Below are 7,506 nucleotides of genomic sequence, written 5' to 3'. Positions count from 1 at the left end.
AATGTGGCAAATACTCAACAGCATAAACTTCCAGAGATGAAGGCAGCAAATCAAGAAGAGCTAAAACTGACTGGGAAATGGCTTTTTTTTGTTGAAATAAAACCTCAGGGAAACAGAAAACCTTTTGTTAGAACTGAGGTGGCTGCACCAAGAGGTTCATGCTCCAAAAAGTTGTGAGCCTGCAACTCAGGGCACCCCAGGTGGGTCCTGTGTGTGTCTCCTGCTCATAGAAGGGTTTGGATGGGAAGGGACCTCAGAGCTCATCCAGTGCCACCCCTGCATGGGCAGGGACACCTCCCACCAGCCCAGGCTGCTCCAAGCCCCATCCAACCTGCCCTTCAACACTGCCAGGGATGGGGCAGCCACAGCTTCCCTGGGCAACCTGTTCCAATATCTCCCAGCAAAGAATTCCCTCCTAATGTCTAACTTAAATCTCCCTCTTCCAGCCATTTCCCACTACCCTTTGGTGCAGATTCTAGGCTGGGCAATCTCCCAGTGTCTCCTCAGCTCTAGCTGCATGTGGTGGTATGGTCACAGGGATGTCCTTCCAACTGCACTGGGTGACCTGGGAGAAGGTCCAGCTCTTCTTCCTGCTGGTTTGGGATGGTCTTTGTTCCAGCTGGTGTGAAATGAGAGTTCTTCCATGTCCAGCTTTAAGAGGAGTGAAGTTGTCACAGGATATGTCATCACAGGGTACGTGTTGAAGGGCAGGTTGGATGGGGCTTGGAGCAGCCTGGGCTGCTGGGAGGTGTCCCTGCCCATGGCAGGGAAGTTGGACTAGATGGTCTTCAAAGGTCCCTTCCAACCTCAACCACTCTGTCTCTGTGGTACATGCACTCTCCTGAGACTTTAACTCTTACTTCTCATAATTGTCTGTATCTCCAGGTGACTCTCACACAGCAGAGCTTGGCTGTGGTGCTCATGGCTAGATGGGCATGGGTGGGAATGGCCATCAGGTAAGTTCAAGGCCAGTCCAGCTACACCCTCAATCCTGAACAGATTTTTCCAACTTTGGTGACCTTTTTGTCTTCGTATTAAATCCTAAAGACCAACCTGGTTGCTTCCAGGGGGGAGTTAGAGGCTTTGTGACACTGCAAGAATAAAAATACTCCCCCTGCTTCCTCAGCCAACATTTCCACCTGCTTTCATTATCCTCCTGGCTTCTCTCTGTCGTGTCTCCAGCCAACTCTGAGCAAGTCTGCTCTCTGAATGCAAAAAATATCTCTGCCATAGATTAGTGGAAAGAAAGAAGGAGAGATCTTGGTGCAGAAGAGGTTTGTAGGGGGGTTTGTGTCTGGGCACTGGCCCATGTTGGGGCCAACCCACCAGCTGTTCTCTTGGGGATTTCCTGAAATAAATGTGCAGGTTCACCCGGAGCCAAAACCTTCAAAACCCTCCTTAGATGGCTGCTTTGCACTGAATCATAGAATCATGGAATGGTTTTGGCTGGAAGGGATCTCAAAGATCATCCAGTGCCCCCCTGCGTGGGCAGGGCCACCTCCCAGCAGCCCAGGCTGCTCCAAGCCCCATCCAACCTGCCCTTCAACACTGCCAGGGATGGGGCAGCCACAGCTTCCCTGGGCAACCTGGGCCAGGCTCTCCCCACCCTCACAGCCCAGAATTTCTCCCTCACATCTCAGCTCCAGCTCCCTCTGCCAGCTGGAAACCCTTCCCCCTGCTCCCAGCCCTCCCTGCCCTTGTCCCAAGCCCCTCCCCAGCTTTCCTGGAGCCCCTTCAGGCCCTGGAAGGTGCTCTCAGGTCTCCCTGGAGCCTTCTCTTCTCCAGGCTCAACACCCCAACTCTCCCAAAGTGCAACACAAGCACCTCTTTTCTTCTTCTTCTTTTTTTCATCCTCAGAAATTAGGTGTCTTAACTTCTTCCCATCCAGGACAGCAAACATGGAGGTGCAATACCCTCTTTCAAAGTAAAACCCTGTAACTCTCTCTGCACTGGCAACTCCCCAGGGATGAGCCAGCAGCTCCAGGCTTGGCTCATTCTCTCCTGGATTGCTTCATTGTTGGCTGATTCCTGGAACACTGGTGTGTTTATTCCGGACCATGCCCGAGCAGTGGCCTGGAGGACAACAGGGGCCAGAGCTCTGACCCAGGTCAGCAGTTTGGATGCAGTTTGTCAGCCAGGAAAGGCAGCAGGTTCACCCCTGTGGACAAGCAGAGGTGGTTCTTCTCACCCTCCTCGTATCTACTCCCAAAGGCTCAGCCTCCAGCAGGAAGAAGTGGCAGCTGCACAGGGGCTGGGAGCAGATCAACCCGCTTGCTGTGTGATTGGCTTCAGAAAACCCCTTCCTGAGCAGCAAAGTGGGTTGCAATGAAAAACGAGCTGCAGAAAGCTCCTCAACCCGTGGGCTGGGGCAAAGGGCTGGGGAGGAGTTTCTGGTGCTATTTTTTGGGTTGTAACTACCAAGCTTTTAACCCTTGGGGCCTCAGTTTCCCCTGCAGGAGTGCTACTGGTCCAGTTGCCCACCAGAGGTGTCCAGTGCAGTTTGAGATGCCCTTGGCCATCCTGGCAGGTCCCCAGCTCCCACCCACCAGGAGTGGAGGCTTCTTGTAGGTCATCTAAGAGGTCTCCTTGAAACCTTCTCTTCTCCAGCCTGGACGTGCCAACAAGAAGGGGGAGGTTGAGCAGCGTTTCCTTCCACAGCCCGGATAAATATTCCTGTGGTTTCCTTTTCTTCCTTTCCATTCTTGAATGGCAGAGAATCTCCCCTTGCCCAGCAATGCAGCTTGGAGGGCTGGCATGTTCCCTGCTCCCTGCTGGGCCTGAAGCTGTGCTGCAGATGTGCTCTGGGCTGGCTCCTTCAGGCTCCCAAATCCCCACCCAAGGACACAGGGCACGTTGGCTCACGGGGAAGCAGTCAGGGCAGCTCTTTCTCTTCCAAACCTTCTCCTCTCTGACTTCTCCCAGCCAAACCCCTGCTCCTGTGTCTCTACACCACAGATCCTCTTGGGCTTGGGCTTGTTTGTGCCCATGGATTGTCCCGTGGTGTAGGAATTATCACCCTGTACCCTAGTAAACCATTGCCATTTCATTTGTCTGTTTGTTTGTTTAATTGCAAAAGGTCCCAAGGCTGGGGAAGCAGGAGCTCTGCTGTGCCCTGTCTTCGCAGGGCATGTTTCAGCAGTTCTTGGCTGCTCCTGATGCTGAGGGTGGTGATCAACACCCCAGGGTCAAGTTGGAGGCCAAGGAACCAGTGGTGTCCCCCAGGGATCAATACTCAGTCTGGTCTCATTCAACATGTGCATCAGTGATCTGGACAAGGGGACAGAGTGTTGTCTCAGCAAGTTCACTGGTGACACCAAACTGGGAGAGGTGGTGACACTCCAGAGGGCTCTGCTGCCATCCAGAGACCTGGACAGGCTGGAGAACTGGGCAGAGAAGAACCTCATGAGGTTCTCGGCAGGTGTAGGGTCCTGCACCTGGGGAGGAAGAACCCCAGGCACCAGTACAGGTTAGGAGTCGAATTGCTGGAAAGCAGTTCCCAGGAGAAGGATCTGGGAGTCCTGGTAGATAGTAGATGATCCATGAGTCAGGAATGTGCCCTTGTGGCCAAGAGGGCCAGTGGAATCCTGGGCTGCATGAGGAAGAGTGTGGCCAGTAGGTGGAGAGAGGTCATTGTGCCCCTCTGCTCTGCCCTGGGGAGGCCACAGCTGGAGAACTGGGACCAGTTCTGGGCTCCCCAGCTCAAGAGAGACAGGGAACTGCTGGAGAGAGTCCAGGGGAGGGCAACAGAGATGGCTGGGGGGTTGGAGCATCTCCCTGGTGAGGAAAGGCTGAGAGAGCTGGGACTGCTCAGCCTGGAGAAGAGAAGGCTGAGGGGAGACCTTCTGAATGCCTGGCAGTATCTCAGGGTGGGTGCAGGAGGATGGAGCCAGACTCTGCTCAGCAGTGCCCAGGGACAGGACGAGGGGCAACGGGCACAAGCTGGAACATGGGAAGTGCCCCTGAAAGATGAGGGAAAACTTCTTGCCTGTGAGGGTGACAGAGCCCTGGGACAGGCTGCCCAGGGAGGGTGTGGAGTCCCCTTCTCTGCAGATATTCCAGCCCCTGGATGCAGCCCTGGGTGATGTGCTCTGGGTGATGCTGCTTCAGCAGAGAGTGGGACTGGATGGTCTCCAGAGGTCCCTTCCCACTCTGACCATTCTGTGATTCTGATGGAGGTGGATGCTGAGGGTGATGTGATCATCCCAGGGCAGAGGTGCTGGTCCCAGGTGACACAGACAAGCTGGGACTCTGAAGACTTGAAGTTCTGCTCTGCTGCAGCAGGCTGAGAGCTCTGCCTTGCAGGGACCAGAGCACCATTTGCTGGCCAGCAGTGTGTGGAGGTGGGTAATGGATGGAGTTAAAATCACTTGTTCGAGGTGGAAAACTTCAGACATGGATTCAAAAGCCACCTGAGGCTTCCCCAGCTCTCACTGCCCAGGCTGCTCTGCCTCGTGCAAGGAGCCTCCGTGGGATAACGTGCTCGGTGCTGCCCTGGGCCCCAAACGGAGCCAGCAACTCTCTTGCTCACGACAGAGCCCCCGTAGATGAAGTCAAGAAGGGCTGTCCGTGGTGTCCTGGGTTCCTTTCCACTTCATATTCCACCTGTTTGCTTCACTCACTTTTTCTTCTTCAATTCTTTCTCCTTTCACGGAATCAGGGAAGTGTCCGAGTTGGGAGGGACCTCTAGAGATCACCCAGTCCAAAGCAGGATCACCCAGAGCCCATCACCCAGGACTGCATCCATGGGGGTCTTGAGGACATCCAGAGAAGGATTTATTATTAATCTCTACATTTGCTGCCTGATTTCTCCCTCCTTTTCTATTGTTTCACTGTACCCAGGCTATGGGTCCTCTGGCTCGAAAGATGCTTTGGAATTGCAGCTTTGTGTGGACCAGGAGAGATGAGATGTTTGTTTGAAAGCCTCCATCACCTTCCAGGGCTTGAGTTAGCCCCTGGCATGTGCTGCTTTCCAGCATCCCCAACACGATGGGATCTGAGGGGGGTTCAGGATCTGCCACGTGTCACAGAACTGTGTCCATGGCCATTCGGTTGGGACGTGCCAAATTCACCTGAGGAATTCCAGCAGGGCTGTTGTTTCTGGGAGGGCTCAGTCCTGCAGCTTGCAGGGATATTGTTTTCCTCTGGATAGTCTGTATCCTGCATGATCTGGTGGGAAGAGAAGGCTGCATGGACTGGGGGGGACCCTGCAGTGGGATGTGCTCCTGGCCCCAAAGGGATGTGCTGGGGAACAGCCCCTTTCCATGCATTTCCCAGCCCCTGCACAGCTTTCTCACTCCAGCAAAATGAGCCATTTTCCTCCTGGAGCCTGGCAAACATTTAGTATTTTACATTTCTGGAAGAAAATAAACATCACATTTCTTGGTGGAAGGAGGCAGGGCAGGCCCCACATCATCCCCTGGGCATCCTCCTCCCGCTGTCCCTTCCCAGACAGGCTGCATGGGCAGAAACCATCCTGGTTCTACCTGCCCTGGCCCATCACAACCTCTTCCGTGGCCTCTGCTTGGTGGCCCTGCAGCAGTGGCAGGTTGTCATCTGCATCTCTTGGGACCTGCCAGCCCCTGGGATGCTCTTGCTGGGGTATGTACTGGAAACATTTAGGGCTTCAGCTGTCTCAGGTGACACCAGGCAGCTGTGTTTGTGCAGCAGAACCTGGGCTGCAGTGGGAGCTGGAATGCTCAGAGCACACAGAGGCAGGTGGACTCTTGCATTTTAGAGGATTTGATGAGCAAACTGAATCTCATCCCAGCAGCTCTACAGGGGGTTGAGGAAAGAAGCCTCTGGGTTGAAAACTATCCAGGGCCTCGTCCCTCACTGGCTCATTTCTCTGCACTTTCAGTCTCTCCCAGCCTCAGGAAAAGGGGGGTGGGAGACCCGAGGGGCAGGTCCAAGGGGGTGGGAATGGGGTGGTGGAGCCCACCCAGGCGTGATGGTGCTGGGAGATGTTCCTGCCTGGCAGCACCATGAGCTGCTGGAGCTGCCAGGGGCTCCTGGCTTTGTTCTGCTACCCCTGACTCCTGCATCCTCTGTTCCCAGAACATCCTCTGCAACTGCTCCCTTGAGGTCTGAGGAATCCAGGGCTCTCTGCAGCTGAGATTTCAGGGAAGGCCATTGGCACAGCAGGCTGTTAATCCCAGCTCTTTTCCAGTTTCATGGAAACAGGAATGCTGTAACTTCCTCTGGACGTGCCTGTCACTGTCCCACAAGAGCAACGTGTTGCCTTCTGTGCCTAAACATCCAGGATGTGACCCAGCTCAGAGCTGGGACACCTGGCTGTGGCACATCTCTGCTGGAGGGGACAGCAACAAGAGCTGTGTCCTTTTCTGGTCTAGAGGTAGAGAGGATTGATGCAACAAGGCCTGATGTGAGACCTTCTGGGAGGGAAGGTGAGAGTTGTTCCAATCCAGGTGGATCTTAGTCATTTGTTCCTAGATTTCACCTACTCACCCTCTGCTACCCACAGGTCTGCCAGCACCAGGAGGTGTGTGCCTCAGGCTGCCCAGGAGCATCTATGTGCAATTAGGGTGATCACAGCTCCAGAATGTCTGGCCCTCCCCATCTCTCTTGGATTCCTCTTCATTGCCACAGATAAACTTGTATTTAAAAAGTTGTCTGAAAGGGGCATCTCTTCCTCAGAATCTTGCTTCTTTTGGCTTCTGTGAGTCTGAGGCAAAGCTGCTGTGTCACAGAATCATAGAGTCACCAAGGTTGGAAAGGACCTTTAAGGTCATCCAGTTCCAACCCCCCTGCCATGAGCAGGGAACCCACCACCAGACCAGGCTGCACAAAATCTCATCCAACCTGGCCTTAAGAACCTCCAAGGATGGGGCATCAACAACCTCCCTGGGCAACCCATCCCAGCTCCTCACCACCCTTGTCCTTGCTCTGGGGATGGACAAAGCTCCAGCCCCTCTCCCTCTGTTCCCCCCTGGCCCTGGGACACCTCTCACCAGCCCTCCCACCCTCCCATCTCATCTCCAGCTCCCTCTGCCAGCTGGAAACCCTTCCCCCTGCTCCCAGCCCTCCCTGCCCTTGTCCCAAGCCCCTCCCCAGCTTTCCTGGAGCCCCTTCAGGCCCTGGAAGGTGCTCTCAGGTCTCCCTGGAGCCTTCTCTTCTCCAGGCTCAACACCCCAACTCTCCCAGCCTGGCTCCAGAGCAGAGCTGCTCCAGCCCTCCCAGCATCTCCGGGGCCTCCTCTGGCCTCTCTCCAACAGCTCCGTGTCCTCCCTGTGCTGGGGACCCCAGAGCTGGACTCAGCAATCGGGACAGATGAGCACAGACTCCCCAAAACTCTCTGGTGCCGTTTGGATCCATCCAGTCATCACTGGGTAGTTAGGTCACAGCACTGGGAGAAGCAGGAGATGGGAAGGGTGGGAAGGGAAACGTTTTCCAGCAGCAGGTACAACTGCAGGGCTGCAACAGCAAGTTCAGCTGAGGAATAGAAGGAGGGAGTGTCTATTTTTCACTCAAATTTGCTCAGAAATTGAT

This window comes from Apus apus, chromosome 1 (assembly GCF_020740795.1).
Source record: "Apus apus isolate bApuApu2 chromosome 1, bApuApu2.pri.cur, whole genome shotgun sequence".
Taxonomy (NCBI): domain Eukaryota; kingdom Metazoa; phylum Chordata; class Aves; order Apodiformes; family Apodidae; genus Apus; species Apus apus.
The sequence above is the reverse complement of the archived record's forward strand: the minus strand, read 5'-3'. Positions refer to the sequence as shown.